Below are 17,959 nucleotides of genomic sequence, written 5' to 3'. Positions count from 1 at the left end.
AATTAAATGGTTTTACCAGCATTTACTTGTGCCCATACTCCCGCTGAAATAAAATTAAAATCCTTACCAAAACTTACCAACCCACAGTAAATTACATTTACTGTTTTACTGACAAAACTGGCAGTAAAGAAACTTTTACTTCACGTCAAATTCATTTGCTGCTGGCCTGTACTTCAACCATTGACTTCATTTAGATCGCATCGCAGAATCACAAACTCCGGAAAGAAAAATGGAGCATTATTATGTTGGTGCGATTTGCGATCGAATCGCATCGCAGAATTCACAATTGGCATTCATCTAAGAAAAACTTAAAACACATATAATGCGATGTGCGATTTGCGATTAAGTCGCATCGCACCATCACAATCGCAGAAGACACAACACATAATGGAGGGTGACAGGGTGTGTTTGTGTTTTGCGATATGCGATAGATCGCATCGCAAATCAAATAAACTTGCAGTTGAAATTATTATTTCAACACTATCTTTGTTCTGTACGATCAATAAAATTCTAATCATACAAATTAGGTAGACTTGCCTCGCAAATGATATCTGGTTCCTTCAACATGGAAGCATGGGTTCTTAGATGATGACTTAAATTCCTATCATTGGACTTTTCCTAACCTTCCAATCATAATTATTCCAGATTTTGTACACAATCTCACCTAATATTTATGTACATTATAAATCTTGTAATTGTTATCTCTATGAAAGTCACGAACATGACATTCTTGCTAGCATACCTAAGACACACTATGGACACACATGCATTGAATAATCTATGTGATGGGCTATTGGTAGTCACACTATCCTTTGCAAAGTTCAAACCAACTTACCAACCAGCAGTGGACATTGGATCGATTAATCTGTGTTTAATTGTGCATGGATATGTGTTGCAAGATCTGTATCATGTTCATGAAAAGGTTTTGTTTTATTTCCACTATTATGTTATGGTTCTGATTCAAAGATCATCAATTCTCGCTCTGATTCTTTTGGAGTTTTCTTTCTATGCCCAACCTTCCTTTTAATGCACAAAAGTAATAGCCCTTCATTCTCTTCCATGTTCAAAATTTGTATTTGGGTTGTTGATTGTGTTTGGTTTCCTTCCTTAGCCTGTACTGAGTAATGTGTGTAAAGATCTGATGCATGTATTGCTTGCAGATTTATTAGGTCTTTCCAAAATTGTTTTCTTTAATCTGTTATGTATCTGAAAATGGTTTATTTTATTACACTTAAAGATTGCGTCTAGGTGTTTTGGTTCTGAATTTCTGGTGAGCAATTTTGTATTGTTTTGGCTTGTTTCCTTGCCATATGTGCATATGAATGTGTTGCAGGTCTTGTGCATTATATAAATTCACTGTGTCCAGTGGCTGTTTAATTTTCTGAGTATGTGACCTAATATTCCTGGTGGGTATTCAATGACTTGCCTCTCAATAATCCGCATACATCATTACTTGAATGTCAACTTTAATATTAAAACTTTTTAGTTTCAGTAATTAGTAAATAATTACATGTTTTTGTTATCATTTAATGACCGATGTGCATGAATAAACTTTGCTTATGCTTGCAGTTTTGTGTTAGGTCTTGCAAAGTTTTCATCTCTAGTTCATGTAAAAATAGCAACTTCCTAACAGACATTCATAGAATTTTGTTCGCTAGGTCCTGGGATACTAAACTGCACCAAACTGTAGCTTCAACATAAACGATAGACAAGGCTGTTGAGCACCGAAATCATTGTGATTAGGATAATAGACCAATCACAAATAATCACCAAGTGATGAAAAAGGAAAATGTAATATACATGATACCCTTTATCATGACCATGCGGCATTGAGATAAAGCAAATCAAGAGGAGAAAGATGACCGACAAAACCACTGCAGATTATAGTAGAGAAGCTTTCAAGGGTAGTGTTATAACAAAAGTTAAGCAGCCACAAAAGTGTAAAGGCCCAAGCAGCCAGGGTGTCAGCATTGTATATCTCAAGAAAGCTACCAAACGTCAACTCAATGATTCTTATTCTCTATAGATTGGCTCCTCTAACATACGGAGGTATTTCTAATCAGGATTGCTAAGGCTATGGAGTCGAGGATTTATGTGATGTATGAAGAGTAAGCATTAACAAAACATAAATTGTAGTATATGGAAAAAAATGGGAATGGACAAAATGATAAGGGAATAAAAGGAAAGGAAGAAGAGGAACACGGAAATGGGGTGATATGGTGTGAGAATTACGTTGGTGTATAACTTTCATACCTAAACTATGATATATCTGTATAATTAAATTGGTATAACTTTCATACCTAAATTATTGAGAGAATCTTCTCACAATGCTTATTCCAAAATAAATATTTATAAAGATTTCACATAAACATGAGAACAAGAAGATTTTGTAACTTTAAAACAATTGGAAAAGCATAATATAACCATACAACAAAGTAGATCAGTACCTCAATGCTTGGTTAGTCTTCAAATTGATACATGAGAAGCTGAACATCACCTCTAAACTACTACAATTTCCTCTATTTCTTCACAAATTTCCATATGCCATTTCCCACGTGAAATGGAAAGAAACTATTTTTTATATGCATAGGGAAATTCATTTATGTTTACAACCAACATAGATTCATTTTAACTCACATTGATCTTAACTCTAGATCTACCAAGTCCCGAGAGAGATCAAATCTCTCAAGATGCAAACTTTTTTATGAGTGCAAAACTTTAGAAAAAATTTACACCTCAAGAAATTTCATATTTCTTGACACATGATAGATTTGGTGTTGAGATTGATTTATGTTGATTCTTTATAATGTTATTTATATTTATATTAATTTTACATTTCATTATATAAAAATAGTTTTATTTTTAATTTTAATAAAACTGTCATAATACATATATCAACATGCATATATTCATGATCAATTATTTTGTCATGTTTTATAATGTTTTATTAGTCCTTGCTATATTTTGGCTATAGCAAGTGCCTTGCGGTCAAAGTTCTTTGACCCCTCTATTAATTTCGGTCATTTTAAGGTGTATAACCAAAGTTTTTGAGATTTATTTTTATTTATGATTTTTCTTAAATTATTAAAACAATTTTATATTTTTTGAAAAATGTATTTCTCATTTTCTGATCAGCCTAGATCATTTTGATGGGACATAATATCCTTGGTGGAGTGCATTATTTTCCCTGTTTGTCAGTGCTTGACAAATAATTTTAAAATGGAAAAAGGCTAATTTAGTGAGTGGTCATTTTGTCAATGAGTGCTTTGACACTGACATTGTTACTACTCTGCCTTATGATGCGAACACTGATGGGGTGCTAGGTCCATTAGGTAAGCGAGGGGGGAGGAGGGGGGAGGGGGCTGAACAAATATCATTCCCTAAACAAAATGCATGATAGGTAAAACAATATCCAATTGTGGAAATAGCTGTGTGGAATAATAGGTGTATGAAAGCAGGGTTGTGTGCGGAGTAAAGGTTCTCTTGCACATATCCCTCTTCCGCACTAAGGTGTTTCCTCCATTGTTGCTACTAACTCCATTTCAAGGGCTCTGTAATTGCACTACATAGTTCATCGGTTGGTCGTATACGCACTAGCCACAATTATGAGTGGTCATATAGTGCATATTGCCACCATAATACAACTTAACGTCATATTAGGCGGGATACTGTACTTTAATGATTTCATTAGACTCAACAAAAATAACATATAGTGCTAGTAGGTGAGATTTATCGAAATTCATAAACATGAAGTGGAGCTTTTCTACACTTTCATAACATGTAGCATTGTAATAATGCATTCTACTAATGTGGCCAAATACACAGAGATTTCATTAAAACCTTGCATAAATATAATATTAAAATCCAAATTGAACCTCGTTGTGTTGCTACGGAACAAATGCCTAAAGATGGAGCTAGAGTTCAATTATGCTTCCAACATTGTACTTCCTCCCCTAAGTTGCCTCATCGTGCTAGGGGAAGTGGCAACTCCCCTGACATGAGCAACCATTGCTCCAACACCCACTAGTGGATTATTTTGGGTGCTTAGGTAATGGACAAACATAATTTATTTGTCTTTCGGTCTTCTTGATGGAGGGACTCATGATGTCTTAAAGGAAACTGAATGAACAAGTGAATAGGACAAGCAGAGCGTATTTGTAAACATGTGCTTACGAGAATAACTTCTATAGGAAGTATCATGGTTGAGAGGAGCCAAATATTCCAATAATAATTTTCCAAACAACCAAATTCAAGTCGATATTTCTTGCCTACTGTGTTTTCAGAAAATAAAAACCAAATAGTTAATTTTTTGTTCATGATTCTCTAAAGTATACATTGCAGAAAATTAGAATATTAAATAAATATTTTTTATGAAGCATATAAGATTATTCTGTGAATGCAATTTTTACTTTAGAAAGAGTAAATTGTATTGGTGTGGCTGTGTGTGTGTGTGTGTGTGTATGTATATAAGTTGTAAGAGAAAACATCAATAGAGATTTTGTTCAAATTTTTTAAACATACTTCATATACCCAACAATACATAACAATTGCATTGGTGTGAAAAAGAGAAACTATTTTAGGTAGGTATAATTTTATATGAAACGTGGTAAAAAGGATGGAAACTCAGTGAAAGCTCAACTAAGTATACACTAGAGAGTAAAAGAGAAAAAAAATACTCTCTTTCATTCAAATAGAGCATGGATAAAGTTATGTAAAGGAAAAGCTATTAAACAATAGTCAGGGTCAAAGATATTGAACCTAATATAGTTTAGATTCATAGAAAATGTTAAATGTTAAATACAACTGCAAGAAAGAGAGCCCGGGGCTAATATTTTTCAAAGAATTGGAAGTGCATGACCATAGATACACTCATAAGAATTACAAAGACAAATGAGATAGGACTTTGGTAGTGAAGTCTTGGACATAGTAACTAGGTACAATAACATTCGACTTGGTAAGAGATTCAATAGTCCTATGAGCTGGAGAAGTAAACGCCAATTGGAAACATCAAAGGAAAAGAAAAAAAATCCATCTTGTACAAATAGGAAATACCTCCAATGACAAATCAATATGCAAGTATCAATTTCATAGTATAGTTATAAGGATGCAAAACCATGGGACTTAGAAAATCATGCCAATGAGAATGCACATTTGAAAGGGTTGCAAATGAATTCAACTCATAAATATATAAAGGAAAATAAATTTTATACGTAAGGAATCTAGAAGAAAGTAGGAAATAGTTTAAATGTAATGAAATGGTGTCATAGTGTAAAAGTTACCTCTGACCTTAAATTCTTAAGCGAGCTCAATACACAAATTACTTGTTTGAAGGAAATAGTAAAATGACGAATGAAAAAGATGGAACATTGGTTATTTGTTGTTATTATTTAAGAAATTGACCTCTAAAAACTTAGTTACAAAGAAGTAGGCCACAATACTCAATGAGGAAACGAAAACACTGACGAGAACCTACGTGTAGTCATTACACACAAGTAAAGCCCTAAAATTCTCATCATTGTTGATTATGTAGGGTAAATCGCCACTATTGGTTTGGGAGGTCAAAAGGACCGTGCATGGAATCACCATAGAATGCCACAAATGTGGGTAGAAAATTATAGAGAAGACTCATAAAGGTTTTATAAACTATATCGAAACTATCATATAAAGTCCGGATTAAATACCACATTGGAAATGTAGTTAATATATGAGTCTTAATATAAGTGGATGCAATTCACTATAATCAAATCAACATTTAGCATATTCAATGCGATTGATATAAAATATACATATGTGAGTTTATAATATGAAGAACTTGGATAAAAGTTAAAAATGATGCCTGTGGTAATTTTAATATAATGTTACTATATGCATTGAAATATAGGAATGCGTATAAGTTCGATGCACTAGGAATTAAGGAAATATATTTTTTATTAGATAGATTCCTTGAATTATAAATAAATTATTGAAAGGAAAATGTTTAGTAAGTGGTAAATATGATTAAATTCGATAGACCAAACTCAATGTGAGCAATAAAATAATTATATTGGTAATATAGGAATTTAAACCTTGATTCCATGAAATGATAGTCTTATAAGACACTTATGAATAGAGAAATGTTCTGGCATAGTTTCCTAAAGTCCAAAAACTAAGTATATTAGTGTGTAAAGAATTAAGAGAGAGATATATATATGTGTGTGTGTGTGTGTGTTGGCAGTGTTGGATGCCTCCAACGGTAACAAGGTATCCCTAATATGAAGTCCCAATTATACCTCACACCATTTGGAGTAGGAACCCCAACCGAAAATTAAGGTCGATTGTCATTATCTTAAAGATTTTCCTTGGATGTAATAAACTACACAAGAGAAACACATATACTTTTGAGATAAACAAGTAATTTATCATTGTGATGTATTCAATTGCAAAGTGTATAATGGTTCTTTCACGAAAAATAATAGAAAGTGATTCTTTAAGAGAAAAGTAATAATACTATCCTAATAAAGATGCACACATATATATGAAAGAATCATTAATAATCTTGCGAAATAGTTCGCAAATAAATAACGATCATGAAAGCAAAAGACTTGATTCAAAGATGCATACTAAATCCAACAAAATATTTCATTTTCATTAGTATGTGTTAACATAAACATACATCGCAAACAATGAAAGAATAACTTTACAATCATTCACAATATATGCATGAAAATTGTGTCAGCTCCAAGAGATTCGAATTATAAAGTGAAAGTCCCAAGATACACTATCACAATGATACAACACTAGTTCCAATAGTGGAACGTTAAGGAACTACTTTCTTCTCAGAAGACTAATATTCTCTCCTATGCCTAACTTGAGAAGCGAAGGTGAAACTTCCTTTACATGAGTTACGAGGGTGTATATATGACAAATGAGGTGACTCTCCACCTCCCTTGTGATTCTTGAGCTCCCCTCACGACTTTTGAGCTCCTATGTGACTTTTCGAAATCCTATGAGACCCTTGAGCTTTTATATGACTTCTCACATTCTATGTGTGAACCTTGGGCTTCCACACATCTTACATTTGTAGATTTTCCTATAGATTCACAAGCTCATGCAATCTACTAAAACAAGAGACAAGAATTTACTTCTACTCTTTACAACAAAAGCACATAAAGATCGAGAAAAACAATAATCGACAAGAGGAATAACATCAAAGGCACATAACACAATAAATATCCGAGGAAAGCCACAACTCAAAATCCCACTATTTGTATTGCATTAATCAGAAATTCAATATGAGATTATAATGCTTGTTCTCACAAGAACAATCCCAACACTCAGTAAATTCAATCTCTAGCTCACAAGCAAACTCTTTTCCAACACTTAGCCAATTCTCCATCTCTCCAAGCCCCTATTTCCTTGCGCAATTCCTATGGCTGATTAGCCCATCTTAAAGGGAAATCAGTGCATCCAAAACTGCATAACCCCTTCAAGGTTTAGTTCTTGATTGCATGCACTATTTGTACAACTCAGAAAATTCTACAACAAATAGGACATTGTCCTTGCACTCTAGTCTCAACCAGGTCTTTCTCTGATTTGACATGCATGAGTTTCAGATGAGGGAATCTTTAGTTAACTAGAGTAGCACTAGTTGAGTTCATTAATGACCCAACTAACTGTTAACTCACATTTAGTTCCTCAAACAATTTGGAACTAATTTAACTGAACTTAACTAAGTAAACTGAGATGTCTAATTACAACTCGCAATTAACTCATACTCGAATCCTATAAAATAGGGAGAACATACACATGATGACAAAAATACTTTCAATTCGAAATTCCTAAGTTAACTAGGTCAACTTAACTTAGTTAACTATTACAAGTTTCCATGAGAAAATAATTCGATTTTAATTCACAGTTTAATTCAAGGACAAACTAAACTGGAATTTCTGATTCTATTTTTATAATCTCTTGTTCCTATTTTCAACAACATTTTCTCATTTTCGAAATTACATAATTACATCTACAAATGATGTGGAAAAATACACTGACACATAAGACTCTTACGGTGACACTTGGACAAGCCATGAATTGGAAATGATGACATGGAACTTTGTTGTAAAGTGCTTATTCCAAGCTTCTCTCCTTTTTTCCATCTTTGTATCTTCATGATAGATCTTGCATGTACATTTTCATCCTCCAAAAGCCGAGAAAGATATGGAGTCTTCCATGTGATATTGATCTTCCTTCTTCTGTCATGATCCGATGTCAATTCTTTTGCTTACTTGATGATCTCCTCGTGGTTCCAGGTTCACAAGTTTCTTTTTATGTCATCTCCTTAACATCCTCCTTGAGCATCATCCTATCATGTCAAGATAACAATACCTACAAATGGAATCCACTGATGACAAGATGACATCAGTCTCAATATATCCTAACCTATCTTATTCCTCGTGCAACATGTTGATTGAGTTGGGACAAAGTGGGATTGAGGAAGAGTCTCAGGGATCGTGTTGTCACCCTTTGCAAAATGTGTTTTAAGCCACTAAAAGTGGACAAAGGAGCAGATATTTTGCAACCTAATCCCAACAACATAAGCCCGCAAAGATAATCGGACCCCCTCCAATGGATAGTTCTCTAAATTAGCTTTCCAACGGTATATGGAACTCCTAAATTGGATTCCAGAGTCAGAAGTTACAACATATTGAAGTTACTTCATGTCATCTTGGGAGATTGGGCATAACTCTTTCTTGGAGAATCCAATTTCAATTAGATTGGTGGCATTGGAAAGAGGACGCAGAGGGGTACCATAATTCACAATTTTAGACCTTGGAGATCTGAAATTTCAGAGATACATCAGATTCAATATCAAGCTCCTACAAAAAAAAAACAAAGTGTGTAGCCTTTTTAAAAATTGCATAAGCCTTATTTGAAAACTTAGTTTGAAGTGATTAAAAGGGAATAATGAAGAAAATTATTATTAGTTGAAGCCCCGAAGAAAGAAAATGGCATGGGGGCTTCACTCACTGAACCTCTGACATAGCACGTGTGTTCGTAACATACTAAACAATACCCTTAATTTGACTACATATTGGAAATACCTCTAAAAATCACATTATTTAACCTCTTGCCAATATAAATCCAATACACCTTCCCAATTTATAAAACCCATATTTTCACTAAATATTGTATGTATCCATTTTTTTATTCACCTTTTTTATACCATTTTATTTTTATATTCCTCGTATAGTGACATGATGCCTCTCTTATGACCCCAATGCATTCTACAATGCACCTTTCTTCTTTTGATATACATTGTAAATGCATATTAGTTGCACCTTTCTTCTTTTGATATGCATTGTAAATGCATATTAGTTCTCCCACAATGCAATTACTTAACCTACACTCAAGCACATCTGACTATGATTTGTGGCATTTAATGGTCTAAGGCACACAAAAATCAACCATGTTTTAGGAAGATTGATTATGTGCATGTATATAAAATAACATATAAATTGATCTATATGATGATGAAAAATCAATTGATGAATTTTTATGAATAGGTTTGCAACAAATAAGGAGTTCAAGCACAAGTCTAGACCCTCTAGATGCAAGAAAACTATCTACAACCAAGGTTGGGGCCCCAAATCTCAAATCAAGGGTGCAATCCCAACCTACACATGCTTAGAAGAAGAGGATGGACAACTCCCAACATATGCGCTCTTAAGGGAATAACGCGAAAGCATAACATCACCTTTTGATTCACTGTCATCTCACCAATGAGATATGGGCTATCACTCATAAGCTATGTAAAATGCAACAATGGATTGGAGATAACATAGAGGCATTAAATGAATGGACTAAAACTAGAACAAAAGACAAAATTTTGGTTGTAGAGGTGATCTGCTCCATTTGGCTAGCTCAAAACAACGGTGTACTCCAAAATAAACCTCCAAACATCTACAAGATTTTCTACATGTTGAAGGAAAGCATTAACTTATCATGCACCTCACTAAAGACAAGGCTTCCTTGCACTCTCATAACTTTGAAATACAGTTCTAAAATTTCAGATTACCAAAGATTAAGATAATAATAAAAACAAATTTCAGATTACCGAACATTAGGCATTAGTCTTGTCCCATCTAGTCAATTTAAAACTCAAAATTCTACCTTTCATTTCTTGTTTTAGGGTAAAATCTAGGTTTTTATAACAACTTGCATTAACTTCCAGCCATAGAAAACCTGAAACATCTCTGTAATTGCTCATATATTTGACCAAAATCATCTTAATAATAATTTAACTTGTTGATTTTTATCATGGCCATTTTAAGGCTGGACGTCTTGATATCTTTGGCTGTTATATGCTTTTAATTTTTAGAATTTGCCAGTTAGACAAACCCTAGTTTTATATAATATTTTAGCACTAATTTCTAACTATTTATAACTTGTTTCAAGGGGTAGTATATTGTTGTTGTAGCTTGTGTTGCTACTGTAATTTCATACCTTTTATTCAAGATTTCACATAAACACGAGAACGAAAAGATTTTGTAACTTTAAAACAACTGGAAAAGCATAATATAACCATACAACAAAGTAGATCAGTACCTCAATCCTTCATTAGTCTTCAAATTGATACTTGAGAAGCTGAACATCACCTCTAAACTACTACAATTTCCTCTATTTCTTCACAAATTTCCATATGCCATTTCCTACATGAAATGGAAGAAACTCTTTTTTATATGGAGAGGGAAATTCATTTATGTCTACAACCAACATAGATTCATTTTAACTCACATAGATTCATCTTAACTCTAGATCTACCAAGTCCAGAGAGAGATCAAATCTCTCAAGATGCAAACTTTTTTATGAGTGCAAAACTTTAGAAAAAATTTACACCTCGAGAAATTTCATATTTCTTGACACATGATAGATTTGGAGTTGAGATTGATTTATATCTATTCTATATAATGTTATTTATATTTATATTAACTTTACATTTCCTTATATAAAAATATTTTTAATTTTAATTTTAATAAAACCCTAATAATACATATATCAACATGCATATATTCATGATCAATTATTTTGACGTGTTTTATAATTTTTTATTAGTCATTGCCTCTACCAAGGACTATAGAAAGTGCCTCGCGATCAAAGTTCTTTGACCCCTCTATTAATTTCAGTCATTTTTAGTTGTATAACCAAAGTTTTTGAGATTTCTTTTTATTTATGAATTTTCTTCAATTATTAAAACAATTTTATATTTTTTGAAAAATGTATTTCTCATTTTCTAAACAGATTAGATCACTTCGATGGGACATAATATCCCTTGTGGAGTGCATTTTTTTTCCCTATTTGTCAGTGCTTGACAAATCATTTTAAAATGGAAAAAAGGCTAATTTAGTGAGTGGTAATTATGTCGGTAAGTACTTTGACATTGACATTGTTATGTTTGACATTGTTACTACTCTGGCTAATGATGCCAAAATTGATGGGGTGCTAAGTCCAGTAGGTAAGTGAGGGGGGAGGAGAGGCAAGGGGGTTGAACAAATATCATGCCCTGAACAAAATGCATGATAGCTAAAACAATATCCAATTGTGGAAATAGTTGTGTGGAACAATAGGTGCATGAAAGCGGGGTTGTGTGAAGAGTAAAGGTTCTCTTGCACATACCCCTCTTCCGCACTAAGGTGTTTCCTTTGTCATCGTTGTTAACTCCATTGTAGGGGCTTTGTAATTGCACTACATAGTTCTTCGGTTGGTCGTAGGCGCACCAACCACAGTTATGAGTGGTCATATAATGCATATTGCCACCATAATACAACTTAACGTCATATTAGGCAGGAGACTGTACTTTAATGATTTCATTAGACTCAACAAAAATAACATACAGTGCTAGTAGGCGAGATTTATCGACATTCATAAACATGAAGTGGAGCTTTTCTACACTATTGTAACATGTAGCATTGTAATAATGCATTCCATTAATGTGGTCAAATACACAAAGATTTCATTAAAACCTTGCATAAATATAATATTGAAATCCAAATTGAGCCTCGTTGTGTTGCTACAGAACAAATACCTAAAGATGGAGCTAGGGTTCAATTATGCTTCCAACATTGTATTTCCTCCCCTAAGTTGCCTCATCATGTTAGGGGAAGTGGCAACTCTCCTAACATGAGCAACCATTGCTCCAACACCCACTAGTGGATTATTTTTGGTGCTTAGGTAATGGACAAAGATAATGTATTTGTCTTTCGGTCTTCTTGCTAGAGGGATTGATGATGTCATAAAGAAGACTGAATGAACAAGTGAAGAGGAAAAGCAGAGGGTATTTGTAAGCCTGTGCTTAGGGGAATAACTTCTAGAGGAAGTATCATGGTTGAGAGGAACCAAATATTCCAATAATAATTTTCCAAACAACCCAATTCAAGTTGATATTTCTTGCCTACTGTGTTTTCAGAAAATAAAAACCAAATAGTTACTTTTTTGTTCATGATTCTCTAAAGTATACATTGCAGAAAATTAGAATATTAAATAAATATTTTTTATGAAGCATATGAGATTATTCTATGAATGTAATGTTTTACTTTAGAAAGAGTAAATTGTATTGGCGTGGCCATGTGTGTGTGTGTGTCTATATATATATATATATATATATATATATATATATTTCAAATTTTCTAAACATACTTCATATACCCCACAATACATAGCAATTGCATTGGTGCGAACAGGAAAAACTACTTTACGTAGGTATAATTTTATATGAAGCGTGGTAAAAAGGATGGAAACTCGGTTCTTAAAATATAGATTATGTCTTCCTATGCTTTAAATTAAATATTTGTACCAGAGATATTTAATAAAGAAAAATAAAATCTATATACTATTATAGTTAGAAAATTTTGAAATTATTTTTGAATATTAGTTGTTAGGGATAGTCTTAATTAAAGTAATAAGAAGCATACAAAAATTATCAAGTGAAAGCTCAACTAAGTATACACTAGAGAGCAAAAGAGAAATAAAATACTCTCTTTCATTTAAATAGAACATGATGAAAGTTATGTAAAGGAAAAGCTATTAAACAATAGTCAGGGTCAAAGATATTGAACCTAATATAGTTTAGATTCATAGAAAATGTTAAATATTAAATACAACTACAAGCAAGAGAACCTTGGGCTAGTATTTTTCAAATAATTGGCAGTGCATGACCATCGATACACTCATAAGAATTACAAAAACAAATGAGATAGAACTTTGGTAGTGAAGTCGTGGACATAGTAACCAGGGACAATAACATTCGACTTGGTAAGAGATTCAACAGTCCTATGAACTGGAGAAGTAAACACCAATTGGAAACATCAAAAGAAAAGAAAAAAATCCATCTTGTACAAATAGGAAATTCCTCCAATGACAAATCAATATGCAGGTATCAATTTCATAGTCTAGTTATAAGGATGCAAAACCATGAGACTTCGAAAACCATTCCAATGAGAATGCACATTTGAAAGGGTTGCAAACGAATTCAAACCATAAATATAAAAAGAAAAATAAATTCTATACATAGAGAATCCATAAGGAAGTAAGAAATGGTTTAAATTTTATTACAAAAGATTACTTGAGAAACATTGTTTAGTTGAAGACGAAAGAAAAAAGTTTATTATCACAAAATAAACCCTATAAAAAGTTTCAAGGTTGTCACTTGAATCTCTGTAACAAACTCTCAACTAATAAACATTGCAAAGGAACAAAAAAATCCTAATTAGAACAATCAACAAAAATATATGTCTACCAAAAGTTAAAACCCTAACAAATTTAAGCACATAATAATCTTGAATGTAATTGAAATGGTGTCACAGTGTAAAAGCTACCTTTGACCTTAAATTCTTGAGCGAACTCAATACAGAAATTGCGGGATTGAAAGAAATAGTAAAACGGGGAATGTCAAAGATCTAAAATTGGTTCATTGTTGTTATTATTTAAGAAATTGACCTCGAAAAACTTAGTTACACAGAAGTAGGCTACAAAACTCAATGAGGAAATGAAAACACTGACGAGAACCAACAGGTAATCATTACACACAAGTAAATCGCCACTATTGGTTTGGTAGGTCAAAAGGACCATGCGTGGAATCACCATAGAATGCCACATATGCGGGCATAAAAGTATAGAGAAGACTCATAAAGATTTTATAAATTATATTGAAACTATCATATAAAGTCTATATTAAATACCACATTGGAAATGTAGTTAAGATATGACTCTTAGTATAAGTGGATGCAACTTGCTATAATCAAATCAATATTTTGCATGCTCAATGTGATCAATATATGATATACATATGTAAGTTTATAATATGAAGAACTTGGATAAAAATTAAAAATGATACCTATGATAATTTTAATATAAGGTTAGTCTATGCATTGAAATACAGGAATGCGTATAAGTTCGATGCGCTAGGAATTAAGGAAATACATTTTTTATTAGATAGATTCCTTGGATTATAAATACATTATTGAAAGGAAAATGTTGAATAAGGGGTAAATATGATTAAATTCGATAGACCAAACTCAATGTGAGCAATAAAATAACTATATTGATAATATAGGAATTTAAATCTTGATTCCATGAAATGATAGTTTCATACAACACTTATGAATAGAGAAATGTTTTGGCATAATTTTCCGAAGTCCAAAAACTAAGTATATTAATGCGTAAAGAATTAGGAGATTTAAATAAAGATGTGTTGACGATGTTGGATGCTTCCAACAATAACAAGGTCTCCCTAATATGAAGTCCCAATTAGACCTCACACAGTTTGGAGTAGGAACCCCAACTGAAAAGTAAAGTTGGTTGTCATTAGCTTAAAGATTTTCCTTGGTTGAAATAAACGACACAAGAAAAATACATATACTTTCGAGATAAACAAGTAAGTTATCCTTGAGATGTATTCAATTCCAAAGTGTATAATGGTTCTTTCGCGAAAAATAAGAGAAAGTGAGTCTTTAAGAGAAAAGTAATACTACTATCCTAATAAAGATGCACACATATATATGAAAGAATCATTAGTAATCTTGCGAAATAGTTTGCAAATAAATAACGATCATGAAAGCAAAAGCCCTGCTTCAAAGATGCATACTAAAGCCAAAGAAATAGTTCATTTTCATTAGTATGTTTTGACATAAACATACATCGCAAACAAAGAAAGAATAAATTTACAATCATTCACGATATATGCATGAAAATTGTGTCAGCTCCAAGAGATTCAAATTATAAATTGAAAGTCCCAAGATACACTATCACAGTGATACAACACTAGTTCCAATAGTGGAATGTTAAGCGACTACTTTCTTCTCAAAAGACTAATATTATCTCGTATTCCTAACTTGAGAAGCCAAGGTGAAACTTCTTTTAGTTGAGTTATGAGGGTGTATATATGACAAATGAGATGACTCTCCACCTCCCTTGTGACTCTTGAGCTCCCCTCATGACTTTTGAGCTCCTATGTGACTTTTCGAATTCCTATGAGACCCTTGAGTTTTTATATGACTCCTCACATTCTATGTGTGAACCTTGGGCTTCCACACATCTTACATTTGTATATTTTCCTATAGATTCACAAGCTCATGTAATCTACTAAAAAAGAGACAAGAATCTACTTCTACTCTTTACAACAGAAGCACATAAATATCGAGAAAAACAATAATTGACAAAAGGAAGAAAATCAAAGGCAGATAACACAATAAATATTCGGGGAAAGCGACAACTCAAAACCCCACTATTTGTATTGCATTAGTCATAAATTGAAGATGAGATTAGAATGCTTGTTCTAACAAGAACAATCATAGCACTCAGTAAAATCAATCTCCAGCTCACAAGAAAACTCTTGGCCAACACTTAGCCAATTATCTAGCTCTCCAAGCCCCTATTTCCTTGCACAATTCCTGTGGCTGATTAGCCCATCTTAAAGGGAAATTCATGCATCCAAAACTGTGCGATCCCTTCAAGGTTTAGTTCCTGAATGCATGCATTATCTGTACAACTCAACAAATGTTAGGTCCCTATAGTATTAGTGATTCCCCCATTACTATTGTCATTGTAGCCCTTATTGTTATTTTTATGCCCCTATTGTCCCCATATTGTTATTGTTGTGCCCAATAGAAGCCCATTATTGTTATTGTTGCGCCCTTATATTATTATTGTTATGTCGGCTTTGATTATATTGTGACCCCTTAGACTCCTATATATAGAAAGGAGGTTTTGTCATTTGTATCATCCAAGATTTGTTCATTTGTGTAATGTAAAGGAGGTTTCCCCCTCGAAGAGGCTGATTTCTATGGTGTTGATCTTTCTTTTCTACCTTTTGTGAGCTGATTTCATAACATTTGGTATTAGAGATTTGGATTCTAGGGTTTTGCTGCTCCAAACAGATCATCATGGGATTTTCACTATAACCTTTTTTTTTTGCGATGTTTCAGAAGCTAAACAAAACCCATTTGAGCTAAAATAATTCTGAACCTCGGGTCCAAATTTCAGATTTTGTCTTGCTATATTTTTAGAGATATGATCTAAGGAAGTTAAGGTTTTCACAAACTCTCAAATTACATTCCAAATAGGGGACCTTGGGAAAAACGTCATAACTTTCTCTCTGAGCATCAGATTGAAATTTCGTAAAAAGTTATAGAAAGAGAAAGGACTATAGTTTTCTCTATGTATTTTTCGGATCCGAAGGTAAAAAAGTGACACGTGGCATGTCGTACAAGTTCGCTCTATTGAAAAATTATATAATCAGGTCATCTTGGGAGATTGGGTATAACTCTTTCTTGGAGAATCCAATTTTGATCGAACTAGTGACATTGGAAAGAGGACTTAGAGGGCTACCGCTAGAAAAAATATCAGATCTTGGCAATCCATAATTATAGAGATACAACAGATTCGATACCAAGCTTCTACAAATCGAGAAAAGGTGTGTCGTATTTTTAAAATTTTGCATAAGTTTGGGTTGAAAAATTAGTTTGAAGTTCAAAGGGCATAGTGAAGCATAATTATCATTAATTCATGCCCCGAAGAAAGAAAATGGAAACAACTAGTAAGCAACTTGAAAGCTCTAGCATGACTCATGAAGAAGAGGAAGAAATGCAACCTAATATATCAAAATTAGGAGACCAAGTGCAACAAATTTCAATCTCACAAAAGGTAACAGAAGCTAAGATTAACGGTTTAAAGAAAGGCATGGAAGCTAAGATGAATGGTGCGGAAGCTACTATGATTTGCGTGAAAGTTAATATGGATGGCGTGGAAGCTAAGATGGATGGCATGGAAGCTAAGATGAATGGCATGGATGCTAAGATGGATGGTATAGAAGAAAAATTGAAAGGCGACATGGAAGATTTGAAGATAGATTTGACTAAGTTGCTACAAGAAATTCTTACTAATGGTGAAAGGGTAGTAAAGGAAACTCATGATGAGAACAAAAGAAATGTTAATCATGATTTCATAGACTCTAACGTTGGATTGAAGACCCACCATGTTCCAAAGATCGATATGAGGAAGTTTGATGGCAAGGATCCCGTAACATGGATACTACATATGGAGCAATATTTCGATCTCCATAATGTGAAAAACACACAAAAGGTACACATTGCAACTTTCTATTTGGAACCAAATCAGTTTGTATGGTGTCGATGGCTTTGCTCTCATAAACAAATTGTCACCTGGGCAATTTTTACGGAAGAAATGATGGCACATTATGAGGATACAAAAAGAAACAATTTTTTTAGCCATTTGATAAACCTCAAACAAAAGGGTTCAATGATGGAGAACATTGAGGACTTCCAAAAATTGAATATAAGGGTAAAGGATATTCCAGAGGAGCATATGATTGATGTTTTCATAGGGACTTTAAAGGATAACATCCAACATGAGGTTCACCTTTGGGAACTTGACTCATTGGAGAAGGCATTCAGGTTGGAAAGAAAAATTA

The sequence above is a fragment of the Pinus tabuliformis genome, chromosome 1_2 (genome assembly GCF_031772625.1).
Source record: "Pinus tabuliformis cultivar Carrire ecotype Pingquan chromosome 1_2, CPIR1, whole genome shotgun sequence".
Classification (NCBI taxonomy): Eukaryota; Viridiplantae; Streptophyta; class Pinopsida; order Pinales; family Pinaceae; genus Pinus; species Pinus tabuliformis.
The sequence above is the reverse complement of the archived record's forward strand: the minus strand, read 5'-3'. Positions refer to the sequence as shown.